The sequence below is a fragment of the Capsicum annuum genome, chromosome 3 (assembly GCF_002878395.1).
Source record: "Capsicum annuum cultivar UCD-10X-F1 chromosome 3, UCD10Xv1.1, whole genome shotgun sequence".
Classification (NCBI taxonomy): domain Eukaryota; kingdom Viridiplantae; phylum Streptophyta; class Magnoliopsida; order Solanales; family Solanaceae; genus Capsicum; species Capsicum annuum.
Genome location: NC_061113.1, coordinates 268,855,687 through 268,871,160, shown reverse-complemented (window position 1 = coordinate 268,871,160; position 15,474 = coordinate 268,855,687).

The window sequence follows — 15,474 nt, the reverse complement described above, 5'->3', positions numbered from 1 at the left end:
ACCCTAATTAAATTTAATTAGATTATAATAATCATAATTAAATTTAATTGGATTAAGAATAACTCAAATTAAATTTAATCGGATTAAAATAATCCCAATTAAGAAATGGTAACTTTTGGGATTAAGATTGTATTACAATTTAAACGACTTATTTAAATTCTAACCAAATTGAATATCTATTGCTCAATTGCATTACAATTGGACCAATTGGATTCCAATTGAGGTCATATTTAATTCGTTCGCTAAATTGAATCGCAATTTGGCACGAATCAAGTAACAAATTAACCTCGAATTTCTTAATTTGATAAAAATCCAACAAATATTCCTCCAAATAAAATATTTTGAGAACAAATCATATTTAAAATCAAGACTTTATCCATTCGAATTAATTTTCAAATTTAATCAATAGCAGTCTAATTTTAAATAAAAATATTCATTTACATAACTAAATTTATACACTCATATATAAAGATATGAAAAGGTATAATCGTTAATTAAATTAATTCAAATAAATATTTTAAATTGTATTTATTTGAATAAAATAATTGTCGTTATTTTATTTTAAAATTGAAGAAACTCAAAATTAAATTAGGTTGTGGAGGGCAAAAATTAGGTGTCAACAATGCCCCAATATATAATGATTCAATTGTTTCATCATAATGGTTCAAATATTTAATATATTCTATTAATTTATATTAATTAACTATAACTACATATTGGAAGTAAAATTTTTTAATTGGCTATCATGTTCAAAACTAATTTGTTACCACAAATCACAATAATTAATAACTTAAAATATTTAAAAGACATATAGAAATTTTATTGACTCTCATTATTTTAGCATTGCCACATAAATTGAGACAAAAGAAAAAGTATTGCAAATCATAATAGTTAACAACTTAAAATATTTAAAAAATATATAAAAATTTTAGTTGACTCTCAAAATTGTATCGAAGACACATAAATTGGGATACAAGGAGTAAATATATTAGTCGATAATTACGTAAAAATTATTATAAATCACAATAATTAACAAGTTAAAATACTTTTTTAAAAATAGATAAAAGTTCTATTCAACTCTCAAAATTTTATCAGTGCAGCATAAATCATGACTAAATAAAAAATTATCTTAATTAATTGCAACTAAATATTTAAATTAAATCAATTTTATTATTTCAATTGACTTTTATATAGAAAATTAAACTTTTTATTTATTTATTTTAGTAAATTTAAATTTTAAGATTATTTTTTTCTTATTTAGAAATACTAATATTTAAACTTAACTTTAAATTTTTAAAGTACAAAATTAATAAATTTAATTTAATAAAATAAATTACTAATGAATATTTTCTTAGAATTTGTTTTGGGTCAATATGTATCAAGTTAAAAAGAAATAAAGAAAAATATATAGTAAAATTTTATTATTGTGAAAGATAAATATAATGCACTAACCAATAATGTTTAATAATATCATTTTGCATTTGCAAAATATAGCATCCCGTATTTAATTAATATACTACTCTAGTGAGTTATTGATGATTACTATTGGATATGATAAAATTATATTAATTTTTATAGTAATAACATAATCAATCGCTCTTAATTAATTATTATGAGTCATCTAGGTATTAAGAAAATAAATAATATTTAATAAAAAAATAAAATAGACATAAAATGCGAAATTAACTCTTGATGTTTTAAATTAAATTGTCGTCTTTCAAACGATGATTTTACTATATAACTCCTTATTATAAGTCATTTATGTATTAGAAAATTAAGAATAACAAAATGATATGTCAACATAAAATATTTGATTGACTATCAAAATTATATTAGTCCCACATAAATTTGGATGGGATAGAAGAAGATATAAAACAATATATATTATTTGAAAATGTAATAAAAGGTACTGTAAATAATAATAATTAACAAAAAATTTAAAAACTTAACTGATTTCTGTTTCAGCTGCTTCAGTCGTGATTTTAATGTATCACCCGTAATTAATTATTATAAGTCACTTATGTATTAAAAAATTAATAATATTGAATCCATGATTTTACTATATCACCTATAATTAATTATTATAAGTTATTTATGTATTAAAAAATAAATAATATTTAATTAAAAAATATAAAATAAACATTTTTGATATGTCTGATTAAGTTGCTTCAATCATTATTTTATTATATCACTCCTAATTAATTAATATAAGTTATTTATATATTAAAAATTAATAATATTTAATAAAAAATTAAAATAGATATTTATGACATGTCTGTTCAGCTGTTTCAACCATAGTTTTACTAAATATCTCCCTTAATTACTTATTATAAGTCATTTAAGTATTAAAAAATTAATAATATTCAATAAAAATAAAATAGATATAAAAATGATAAATTAACTTTTGATGTTTCAAATTAACTTGACGTCTTATATGAGATCCACTTAAATTTTTCACAAGTATTTTTTATAGTAATTTCACTATGTCACTTCTAATTAGTTGTTGTAAGTCATTTAAGATATTTATGCTTCGCTGCTTCAGTCGTGATTTTACTATATCACCCTTATATCACCCCTAATTAATTATTATGCTCATTTAAGCATTGTGCCACATAAGTTGAAATAGAAAAAATATTATAAATCACAATGATAAAAAATTTAAATTATTTAAAAATATAATTGACTATCGTCGACACAAAACTCTGGACAAGGAAAGTAGCATATATTATTCAAAAATTACATAAGAAGTATTATAAACTACGATCGTAGAAGAAAAGTATTATAAATCATAATAATTAAAAAATTAAATTATTTTTAAAATATAATTGACTATCAATGCCACAAAAATTTAGACAAGAAAAGTAGCATATGTTAATTTGAAAATTACATTAAAATATTATAAATCACAATAGTTAACAACTTAAATTATCTAAATACATATTAAAATAATATATGTTGAACCCATTCTAGATTCCGGATGAATCCTAGAAAACATATACAATCCTTTTATTAAAAAAATTTATTTAAATATATCAAGATTGAAAAGATAAATAAATATCTTAATGTTGGGCCCATGCTGACACGGGCCATGCACCTCTAGTAATATGTAAAAACTTTTCCTTTATTATACATAATAGGTTAGATAACATAATACATAATTAAACTGTTAAATAATAGACTAATGATTTACATGTATATACATATATCCAACCTTTCATGTTTTATTAATTTATCAAAATCGCATAATTAGAAGAAATAATGAAAATAAATTTATTAAAAAAAATAATGAATGAAAGTTGAAGAGCAAACCTTTGAAACATCAAGCTCATCAACCTGGAAAAAAAAAAGACATATCTATCATCTTATCATACAAAATGTGAAAAAATAAACAAAGCAATATATTAATGAGGAGGAAAAATGATCAATAAATAGAAAATAAAAAATTATACATACAAATACAAAAACTATATAAGATGATGAAACACAAGTGTAGTGGACTAACATTTTCAGTCCAATTTATAAAGGCACAAGTTGTGTGCATGAAAAGTTGTGTATTTCGTCTAGTTTAATTGTCATAATTGATTTTGTTTTAATTAGAAAAACTCATGAAATCAAATAGCAAACAAACATTAGTTTTGGAAGGATTAAAAGATAACAGTTTTATTGACTTTTCATTTTCTAGTACAATTCATGAATAAGAGTGTTAAGGAGTGATTTTTGATTTTTTTTTACATAGCACATAAATAAGAAAAGTTTAATAGCATTGATGATGAAAGGAATTTAATATGACAATCTTTAATATTGTGTATAATGTTAAGATGAATTTTTAATGTCTTAAAATAAAAAAAATGGCTAAAAAAACTACAAAAAAGATAAATAGCAATGGAGATCATAGAGAGGTATCACCCCTTCTATGACTCTATGAGGTATGATGTAATACCCCGTATTAATCTTAGCTCGATTCAGCTCTTAGTTGCATGCTTAAGGGGCTTAAGGCTTGAAATTTTCACTAAGTGTCGGGGACTTAGCCATTTTCAAGACCCCTAAACTTCGAGGATTTTTATTTCGGTCTTTCAGACCATGAGACGTTAGTTTTTGAGTTAATTTATGTTCAGGGGTGTAAGAAGCATGTCTCAAAGAAGTTTCGGACTTTTCGAATGAGGATTGGGTCATGTTTGAATCACGAATCCACCAAGTCACCGCGATAGTGCCGCGTCGCGATGCTATTCCCATTGGCACATATATCGCGCCGCGGTGAGGGTATTGTGTCCAGTTCTTGATTTATATTTGAATGCATATGTCATAATCTTTATCCTAGTATGTGAAGTGCTTATGAGATGAAAAATGTTCATAGAAATCACTTAGAACAAAGTTAAGCTAAGAGCCTTCGATTTGTCCAAAGTTTGGTGTTCGATCCTACAAGGTTCAACTTTGAACTTGTATAACTTTTGACATATATGAAATTTTCATCTCAAGACCAACCAAATTGTAGATAATTGAATTAACTTTTCAATGATACCAATTTCGCCTAAATTTGATGCCCGAGCGGAAAGTTATGATCATTTTCGTCAAAACCAGTAAGACACCGCGATAAGATCGCGTCGCGGTGACATAGTTACATCCAAAATTTTTGGTTTAAATGATTGAGGGGCAATTGAGTCTTTTCCCACCTCAACCCAATTATTCATAACACGATTTGAGACATATTTTAGGTCGTTATTGGCCCTTCTTCTCCAAATCTCTCTCAAGAAAAACCCTCCCCTTTCCCCAAGAACAAATTCAATTTCTTTTTCCACAAGAAATCAAGAATTCAAGTTTTCCAAGTTCAAGAATCGTTTAGAAAGCTTCAAGAATGGTGTTTCTTTCCCAAGTTAAGAAGATTAAGGTATGTGTGATGTTAATCCATGGACCCTTTTCACCCATGGAGTCCAAGAATTCATTTTTATGTTTAAATTATGAATTATAAATGTTTATGATGAATTATCTCCATGAAGTTCTTTCGAATTTTGATTATAAATTATGTTTACGAGTGTTTTCGATGGGATGAGCCCTTTACATTTTTGAATGATGAAATTCCCATGTTAAATTCCTAATTCATGGTTTTAGTATTGTAACTATGTTTTCAATCACATGTTTTACCCATTCCCATGCTTAAGTTCATGACTCCATGTGTTTGATGAAATGCTAAGTGTTGGATTTTGAACGATAATACCCTACCATGGTTTCAAAGCTTTTATATGTCCTTATTGTTATTTCCATTCAGTGCCGGTGGATTATGAATGCCCGATACCTAGTTGTTTACATAATTTCAGTATCTTCAGAATGATTTCAAATATACTATGAGCATTATGATTCAATCAGTTATTATGATTAGTTGTTTGCTCAGTTAAGCTTGGTTCAGTCTAGTAATCAGTGTCAACTCAGTTGGATGTAGGATTTAGCACTGAGCGAACCTAGGGATGAGGGCTCACCCACCAACTAGGGCTGGGTCCTTAGAAGCAGTCCCTAAGTTCCAGAACTACATAGCCAGCATAGGATTATGAGATGTCATCTGCCAGTTTAGGACTCACATTCTCTGAGATGTCACCCGTCTGTTTAGGACTAACATTCTCTTAGGGGTCACCCGTCAGTTTAGGGCTGAATCCCTAATCCTTTGGGATACCAGTTGAGTGGATCCACATAGTCAATGTGTTAGTACCCGTGGCACGATACTAACACCCTTCCAACTGGAATTACAGGTTGGACCCCAATTAGCTCAGATTGGGGCATGTCGATTATATGATACATCTCACAGTCTCAGTGCAGTATTCAGTCTAGAATTCAGTTCAGGTTTGCTTGACCAAAGCATACAGATTACCAGTCATCCAGTTATCAGATTTCAATATTTCAATTTACAAATTATTTCTGAAATATATATATGCTTGGTCTTGCGTTCTCAGTATTTGTTCGTGGGGTACCTTGGGGCTGTAATGGTGCAGAGGAGGAGGATTGGGGGGTGGGGGGCTTTAATGGTGGCGGTGGCAATAGCAGCCTTGGGGCTGCAATGGTGCGGAGGAGAGATGGGGGTGTTTTTTTTTTCTTTATAATTTTTTTTAATTATTTTAATGTAAAAATGTCCAAAAAATGATTTCACTCGCACCCATGCGCGTGTAGTCACACGCTTCGTCTAACTCAATCAATTTTGTGCCTCATAAGCTTGGTCAACGGTCAGAGGGGTTTAAAACATTGTGTTTTGATGAGTTCAGGGGTTCAGATGACAAAAGACTAAGTAGAATTGTTCACTTTACAAATTCGGACAAGTACAAACCGAATCATTTTGCCTAAGTATTAGTTATCCAATGAGAATTCGGATGCTTTGATTAACGAGATGAAAATTGGATCATACGATGCTAGTTAGACTTTAATTGCTTGTTCTTGTTAACGACTTTGAATTCAGGATTTTTTTTTTTTTACAAAAAGTAATGAAGCTAAAGCTAAAACAATTTTGATTTATTGACTTGAAAATTCAAGTTAGAAAAAAAACTTAACGTGAAATTCTTCTTTCGTTGATCAATCTTCCACCTCTTTCTTTACCTAATCAATAAGATATAGCCATCATTAATTCACAATTACAACAATTATTATTAATGTATCAATCCTAATTCCTAAGCTATGTATAGTCTTAGTTATATTATTTCTCAATACTTGCAATTTTATTTATATCCGTTTCAATTTAGTGTTCAATATCAATTTAGCTTCATTTTGTATTTTTTTTCTATTTTGACAGTAATGGAGAGATAAGTAATAGCTAGAAGTGGACTCATCCATGACATATGAAACTGAAAACAAACTTCATAAATAAATTCATCAATCATAGTGGTCAATGACACTTTAACATTCATTTTAGGGATTTTACTTTTTTGCTCAATCAAAAACAAAAATAGCTCAATCTAAAAAAAATTCTTTTTGCTTTGACAACAGAATCTCTAGATCATGTCGTATTATAATAAAGATGAAGATTTTTTCACTTTCTTGACGATCCAATTATGATTTTCTTCTCCTGAATGGCATCCTTCTCTCGAATTTTTGTCCTCTATTTGATCTTCCTCACAAATTTAGAAGAGGACATCAAAATTTCATGTTAGATTTTTTTGCCAACTCGAGTGTTTTAGCAACAAGGAAGACAGTGATGGTCCCATTGAAGCAAGATTGATTGAGAGTAAACGTCTTATTTACAAAGGTGACCTCATTGTCGAAGGAATTGAGTTTTGCCCAAAATAATCAAATACAAATTGTCTGAGGCAGATCTGAAATCATAAAATTTTAAAATTCAGATTTGCCTCTAACAACTTGTATTCAATTATTTTGGGCGAAACTCAAATCCTTCAACGATGAGGCTATCTTTGTCAACAAGACTTTCACTCTCGATCAATTTTGCTTGAACAGGACTATCACTATCTTCTCCGCTATTAAAATAGGATAAACTTCAGAGATAGCAAATTAGGTCCATTAACTAAAAATTGTACAGTATCCTTTCCTAATTATCTGAAACAACATGTATATGTATTTGATCCACAAACTAACATCATATATATATATATATATATATATTAAAATGACTATCTTATTTTTAGGTAACAATTTGATTTTTTTTTTTAAATCAACTTTCTTAAATTATGTTCACCAATTAATTGAAGATTCTATTTCTAAATAGAAAGCTTTTTTTAATGAGTCTCAAAACCCAAAATACATTTGAATGAGAAAAAAGTTTCTTCCTGATTTTCGCTCATTTCTATCTCTAGCCTTAAAAATTTTATTTTATATTTTTTAATCAAACAATACATTTTATGTAAAAATTGTGTTGTATCATTTGTATTTGTATGAATCAAGTTGTGCAAACACATGTTGTTTGATATACATATATCGTTTGCATAAAATATGCATTTACCAAAGACAAACTCTTTTTATATTCTCAAATGTATATCTCATATCGGTTTTAATGACCTCAAATACATAGTCAATACACAGACACATTAAACGATCTCAGCATTCCTTGAAATACATACACAAATTCATTTATTTATTTTGAAATACGTATACAACCACAAATCCAGGCCTTATTTACAAGCAAATACATAACTATTTATATAACAACAAAATACATATATAATATATAAACACTTTAAACACTGTCATTATTCATTGAAATACATATACAAAATTTATTTATTATTTTGAAATATATATACAACTATAAATTTATGATCTTATTCACATACAAAATATTTAACTTTTTTTATGACATCAAATACATATACATCACATAGACCAATGAAAAACATTACCATCATTCTTTGAAATACATATACAAATTCATTTATTTGTTATGAAATATATATATACAATACAACTCCATATTCAAGATCTATTGACATCAAATACATATATAACACATAGACCCATTAACAAATACACTTCAATCATACAAAAATTATTGATACAATTATGCAATTGCATGATACAAAACTATATTTTGATTGCGTGAATTTACTGTACAAATATATTTGAATTATACAAATTCACATATTTTTTTTGGTGGAATACAAATGCACATATATAGTTATATAATTCATATTATATGATTTGAAATGTATAAAAATTCATTAATGTACAACCAAAATGAATGTATACATTGGTACAAATTCACTTTATGCTGGATACAAACTTCAAATGAAATCAAACAATCTGAAAATAAATTTATATATTGATGTAAGTATATAAATGTATATCACTTTATACATTAATATGAATATACAGACAAGTAAATAATTGAAATCGAAGAAATTAGATGAAATCGAACAAAGAGTGAAAGAAAAATAACAAAATAAATACAAAAACATAAATGACTCTATGAATGTATTTCAAACATGGATCCGAGAAAAGAATTGAGAATCGACCTTGTAAACCTGAAAACGAAATTTTAAAAAGAGTAAATACATAATTACCCCACTGATGTTGGCCTAGATTTTCAAAAAGACACCTAAACTTTGAATTTGATCCATTACCCCACGATTCTTACTTAATCCGTTGCAAACACACCATTTTTCGCTGAATCTCAGTCACAACAAGGAGAGTGAAATACATGCGCCAATCAGGTGTTGCCACGTGTCAAATACTTTAATTTTTTTTATTTCTTTTTAATAAAATTTTACTTTTTATTTAATTTAACACCCCACCCCACCCCCTCTTCCCTCACCCCATCCCATCCAGCAACTCCCCCCAGCAGCTCTCCTCCACTCCCCACCCCCATTCAGCACCCCCATCCCCCGTCCAACACCCCCACCCCATCAGCATCTCCCCCAAACACCCCACCCCCCTTCATCACTATTTTCTCTCCTCGTCCATTTTTTTTTCAATTCAATTCAAAAAATAATTTTATGATTGAATTGAGAGTTTTATGATTGAATTGAGTTTTAAAGATGGTTAAATGATATGATTTAACTAGAATATTGAAGTTTAATGATATGATTTTAAGAAAAAAAAAAAAGCTTCAATGGAGGAGCATTAATGGTGACATTGTGTTGAAGAGCTTTAATGGTGTTAAAGAAGATATTGTGCTGAAGAAGAAATGGTGGGTAGTTAAATGATATGATTTAGTTGTAAAATGGAGCTTTAATGAATGATTTTTTTTTTAAAAAAAAAAAGCTTCAATTGAAGCTTTAATGGTGAATTGAGTTGAAGAAGAAAGAGTGGGTGGGTTGGGGGGGGGACAGGGATAATTCTAATAAATAAATAAATATTATTTATTTTGTTTAAAAAAAGAATATAAATTATATATTAAATTATTTTACACGTGACAGCTTTTAATTGGTCAAAAAGGTCAAATTCAAGCCCTTTCACGCGCCTGTGGCGCGTGTTTACACGCAGAGGGTCAAAATGGTGTGTTTGCAACAAAATAAAGAAGAATCGTGGGGTAATAGGTCGAAGTTAAAGTTTAAGTGTCTTTTTACAAATCTCGGATAAGATCAGGGGTAATTATGTATTTACTCTTTTAAAAATAAAACCTTACTCAATGAGAAAACTATGTTACATTTGGTAAATCTGGGAACACTTTTTCTTTTTCGTTTAGTATCAAAAAACTGCCATCTAATTATTTTTGAAGCATTTAGGTAGAGAAAAATAATTGAACTCGTAACTTTATGGTAGAAATCATTAAAATATATATTGAAGTTGTAAGTTAAATTGTAGGAAATAAAACGGGTAAAGTAAAAGAGATGAAAATTTTAAAAATGTAGAAAAAACGTTCCTAAAATCAAGTCTACTTTCATCCACCCATCTTCTCTCATCTTGAATCTGACAAGTCAAAACCATTTCAATTTCAAGTTAGCAAAATAAAATTCTTTTGAGTGAATTTTAATGTAACAATAGATTCATTAGTTTTGAAGAATAATAGTAAGCTAATAAATTACACAAGTACTTTTTAGGCCAAAATCAAAGGAAGAGTATACTTGGTCCATTTTCAATATTTGAGTGGTATAGATTTTTTATTTTTTTTACAAATAAGCACCACTATTTGTGAATGTAAACCTTGAAACATTTTATTTTATACGAGACACATATGATGTGGGTGTGTGGCACACAAAAATTGTATGAGGCTCTTTCTATTTTCTGTTAAGTAAATTGTTGAGTCCCATTTTCAAAAAAAAAGGCAAACTCCCTCAATTTTCTCTCTATTTCTTTTCTTTTTTCATTTTATGACAATAAGACCTCATAATCTACTTGGCCAAAAACAAGAGGAGCCTTATATAGTAACTGCTTCTATAAACGAAGTGTTGCCTTCTTCTAGCCTCTTATATATAGTAACTAATGTGCTTCTGCAAGAATTCGCTGCCTCAAGTCATCTACACCTGGAACACAAAGACGACCCTGACAACGAAGAACACCATCTCCCCCTTGGGAGAAAACCTCTACTTTATGATCCTTGACTGACTCTTTCAACTTGACTAAGCTGGAATCTCTATCTTGCTTTTCTTTTACCTTGGAAACTAGAGATGATTCTGAACTATGCTGGACACAAATACCACCTTCTGAAGCATCGACTAAGCGAATGCCTAGTCTGGCAAGCTGATGGACTTCCTGAGCTAAATTTTTCTTACTATCCTCAATATGAGTAACACTATCCATAGACAGTCTACTGAGAGCGTCGGCCACAACATTGGCTTTGCACGGATGGTAAAGAACACTCATGTCGTAATCCTTCAAGAGCTCTAACCACCTTCTCTGATGAAGATTGAGATATTTTTTGAGAAAAGACATACTGGAGGCTCTTATGATCTATGAAGACATTTACATGAACTCCGTAGAGATAATGCCTCCAAATCTTCAGGGAAAATACTACGACTGCTAACTCAAGATCATGAGTAGGATAATTCTTCTCATGGGGCTTTAACTGTCTAGAGGCGTAGGCTATGACCTTACCATGTTGCATGAGGACACAACCCAAACCTACTCTGGATGCATCACAATATACTACGAACCCATCGAAACCATCGGGAAGTGCTAAAATTAAAGCTGAGGTGAGTCGAGTCTTCAACTCCTGAAAACTCTTCTCGCATGAATCTGACCACTGGAACTTGACCTTTTTTTGTGTCAATCTGGACATAGAGGATACAATAAAAGAAAATCCTTCAACAACCCGTCTGTAATAGCCAGCCAAACCCAAGAAACTCCTGATATCTGATGGAGAGACAGGGCGAGGCGAGTTTCTTACCGCTTCGGTCTTTTGAAGATCTACTCTAATTCCATCACCCGAAATGATAGGGCCAAGGAATTCTACTGACCTTAGCCAAAACTCACACTTACTAAATTTGGCGAATAGCTGATGATCTTTGAGAGTCTGAAGTACTGTTCTAAGATGGTCTGCATGATCGCGCTCAGTGTGGGAATAGACCAGAATATCATCTATAAAGATTATGACGAACATGTCTAAGTACTGCTTGAACACACGATTCATCAAGTCCATGAAAGCTGCAGGGGCATTGGTAAGACCAAAGGACATAACTAGGAATTCAAAGTAACCATACCGAGTACGAAAAGCTATCTTCGGGATGTCATATTCCCTAATTCAAAGATGATGATATCCAGATCTGAGGTCTACTTTGGAGAAATAACTGGCACCCTGAAGTTGGTCGAACAAGTCATCGATTCTGGGAAGAGGATACTTGTTCTTGACCATAACTTTGTTAAGCTGACAATAATCTATGCACATTCTGAGAGAACCATCTTTCTTCTGCATGAATAAGACTGGTGCACCCCACGGGGACACACTGGGTCTGATGAATCCCTTGTCTAAGAGATCCTTCAATTGATCTTTTAACTCTCCGAGCTCTGATGGTGTCATTCTGTATGGCGGAATAGATATAGGCTGAGTGTCTGGAAGAAGATCTATGTCGAAGTCTATTTCCTTTTTGGGAGGAATTCCTGGAAGATCTTCCGGAAAGACATTCAAATATTCATTCACGATAGGGACTGAATCAAGGCTGGGAGTCTCGGTACTAGAGTCCTTGACATAAACAAGATGATAAATACATCCCTTAGATATCATTTTCCTGGCCCAAAGGTAAGAAACAAGCTGACCCCTGAAAGATGAAGTACTAACCTTCCATTCAAGGATGGGTTCATTCGGAAACTGGAACTGAACTATTCTATTTTTGCAGTCAACCGTGGCATAGTATGAATGAAGCTAATCTATGTCAAGAATGATATCAAAATCTGTCATTTCTAATTTCACTAAATCTGCTGAGGTGACCTTCTGAAATATCATAACCGGATAGTTCCTGTATACCCGTATGGCTATGATGGATTTACCCATTGGGGTGGAGACTGAGAATGGCTCTGCTAAAATCTTGGGACTGACTTCGAAATCGGCTGCTATGTAAGGAGTGACAAAAGACAAAAAAGCTCCTGGATCTAGCAAAGCATATACATGAACATAAAAGATCTATAATGTACCACTAACCACATCAGGAGAATTTTCCTGATCCTATTGAGTCTGAAGAGCATAAAGACGATTTGGGCGCTGCCCACTAGTAGCATTGGAGGTGACAGCCTGCTGGTTCAGGCTACCTGACTGAGCTGAATAACGAAGATGACTCTGCTAACCTGACTGAGGATAGTCCTTAACCCTATGTCCTGGCTTGCCACAACCGAAACAAACATCGCTACAAGCCCTGCAAACACCCTTATGGTTCTTACCACAAGTCTGATAAAGGGGATTGCTTCGGGCACTACTACTACTGCCCTATGCCTTAGAGCCTAGTGCTTTGTCCCTGTTTCCCTCTCTAAACTTAGGAGCTGGAGCACTAGCTGTAGAAGGAACTAGAGCTGATGATTTAGGACGAAACTGTGAACGATTTTCTCCTTCTGATTTGGGCTGTCTAAAATTAAAGCTACCTGTCCTAGCATTCTTACTCTGCTTCTCCCTCATCTTGATCTTATGCTCCTCAATATGCTGAGCATGAGTCATGAGTCTGGATATGGTCATGTCGTTATTCAGGATAGCAGACCTACACTCATTCATCAAATTATCGTTCACTCCTGAAATGAACTTACTCATTCTAGATCGGCTGTCTGCCACCACATGAGGAGCGAATCTAGATAATTGAGTAAACTTTAGGGAATACTCTTTCACCGTCATGCTTTCCTGCCTTAGGTTGATGAACTCGAGAACTTTTGCCTCCCTCAGCTCTTGGGGAAAGAATCTGTCTAAGAAAGCCGTGACAAATTTCTCCCACTCAATCGGACCTGCATCTCCTAACCTCTCAGACTTCCACTGTTTGTACCAAGTATGAGCAATATCCTGTAACTGGTATGCGACTAACTTGGCACTCTGACAAGAAGTAACCCCCATGATATCTGTGACCTTCTAAACCTGGTCAAGGAATTCCTACGGATCCTCATCGGACTTAGACCCTATGAAGAATGGAGGATTCATTCGGGTGAAGTCCCGAATCCTAGTTGCAGCAGAGTTGGCCACTAGGTTGGCCTGAACGATAGTTGAAGGCTCATTCTGAGCAGCGACCAACTGCGCAAGAGCAGTAAATACAGCTCTGAACTCTGTATAGGAAACATGCTCACCCAAAGGATTTTCGGGCTGAGGGGCTGACTGATTCACACTTTTTTATTTTAGGCGACATATTCTGAAAATAGGAAAGAAGAAGATTAAACTGAAAGTTCAAATTGAGATTATGTTCACTCGCACGACATGAATACTGAAAGAGGGAAAAATTGTTCCTAAAATATCTCATAGCCTCTTGCACATGAATGTGGCGCGCAATACATCCTTATACAAGACTCTACTAAATACGGCTTTCAAACTTCCTAGGACACTGTTGAACCTTAAGCTCTGATACCAAGTCTGTAACACCCCGATTCTGGTAATCGGAAAGCTACATGGTGCCCATGACCCTGAAGGACCACAAGCTAACCCATGACTGATATTTGTACCTGTACACTACATAATATAGAGCATAAATGCGAAATACGTAATACTGTAAGGCCATAAGGTTCAATACTGAATGAAACATAATATCTGAAAGGGGTATCAAAATACCAAAACAACTGAAAACACTGAAGTCTAAATCTGAAGATACTGTAATCGTCTGAAAGCCTTTAACTGCCTGAATAAGGAGTTGAATGGGACATGTCCCCAACTAACTCCATCTAGAAAACTGAAATAAAATAATAAAATAAAATTGAGTACTGAAATGACAAGCCAAAATATGTCCTCGCATGATGAGGACTCACCACTGATGATGAAAGCTGGAACTGGTCAACTACTACTGCTCCGAAGCTTGTGCCTCTGAACCTATGGTGTAACATAAGAGAAAACACCATAGCGCAAATGCGTCAGTACAACTAAATGTACTGAGTATACGAGTGAGGTAGGCTATATGCAAAGGGTTCATCTAAATGAACTATACTAACTGACTAATATAAATGTGAAACTACATACATGATTACGAGACCGAAACTGTCATAACATGATACTAATAACTGACAACATAGGTGATTGTAACTAAGAGTCTGATGCTGGTGAAACTAGCTGAGTTTCGTGCTGTAACTGAGTTGACTGTATCTGATAGTCCTAATATTCTGATGAACTATCTGAATTCTTTTATTGAGACTGATACTGAAACTGTAACTATGGGAGAATTCATCTAACCGACATGCCCCGAATATGCTTCAATAGCTAAATCAGGGTCCAATCTGTACCCTGATTGGAAGGGTGCCAACACCGTGCCACGGGTAAAGATAAGCTGTGAGTGACCCTCAAATATGGCAGTGTCCCCATAAGAGATCGGTGGGTCTCCACCTCATCAACTCTAAAGTTAGTAGCGTTGATGTCTCAACCTATGTTGGCTACATAGTTCTGGAACGCAAGGATTGTTTCTAGGAATCTCACCCTCAATCTGGCAGTGTGGATTCCCATCCTGG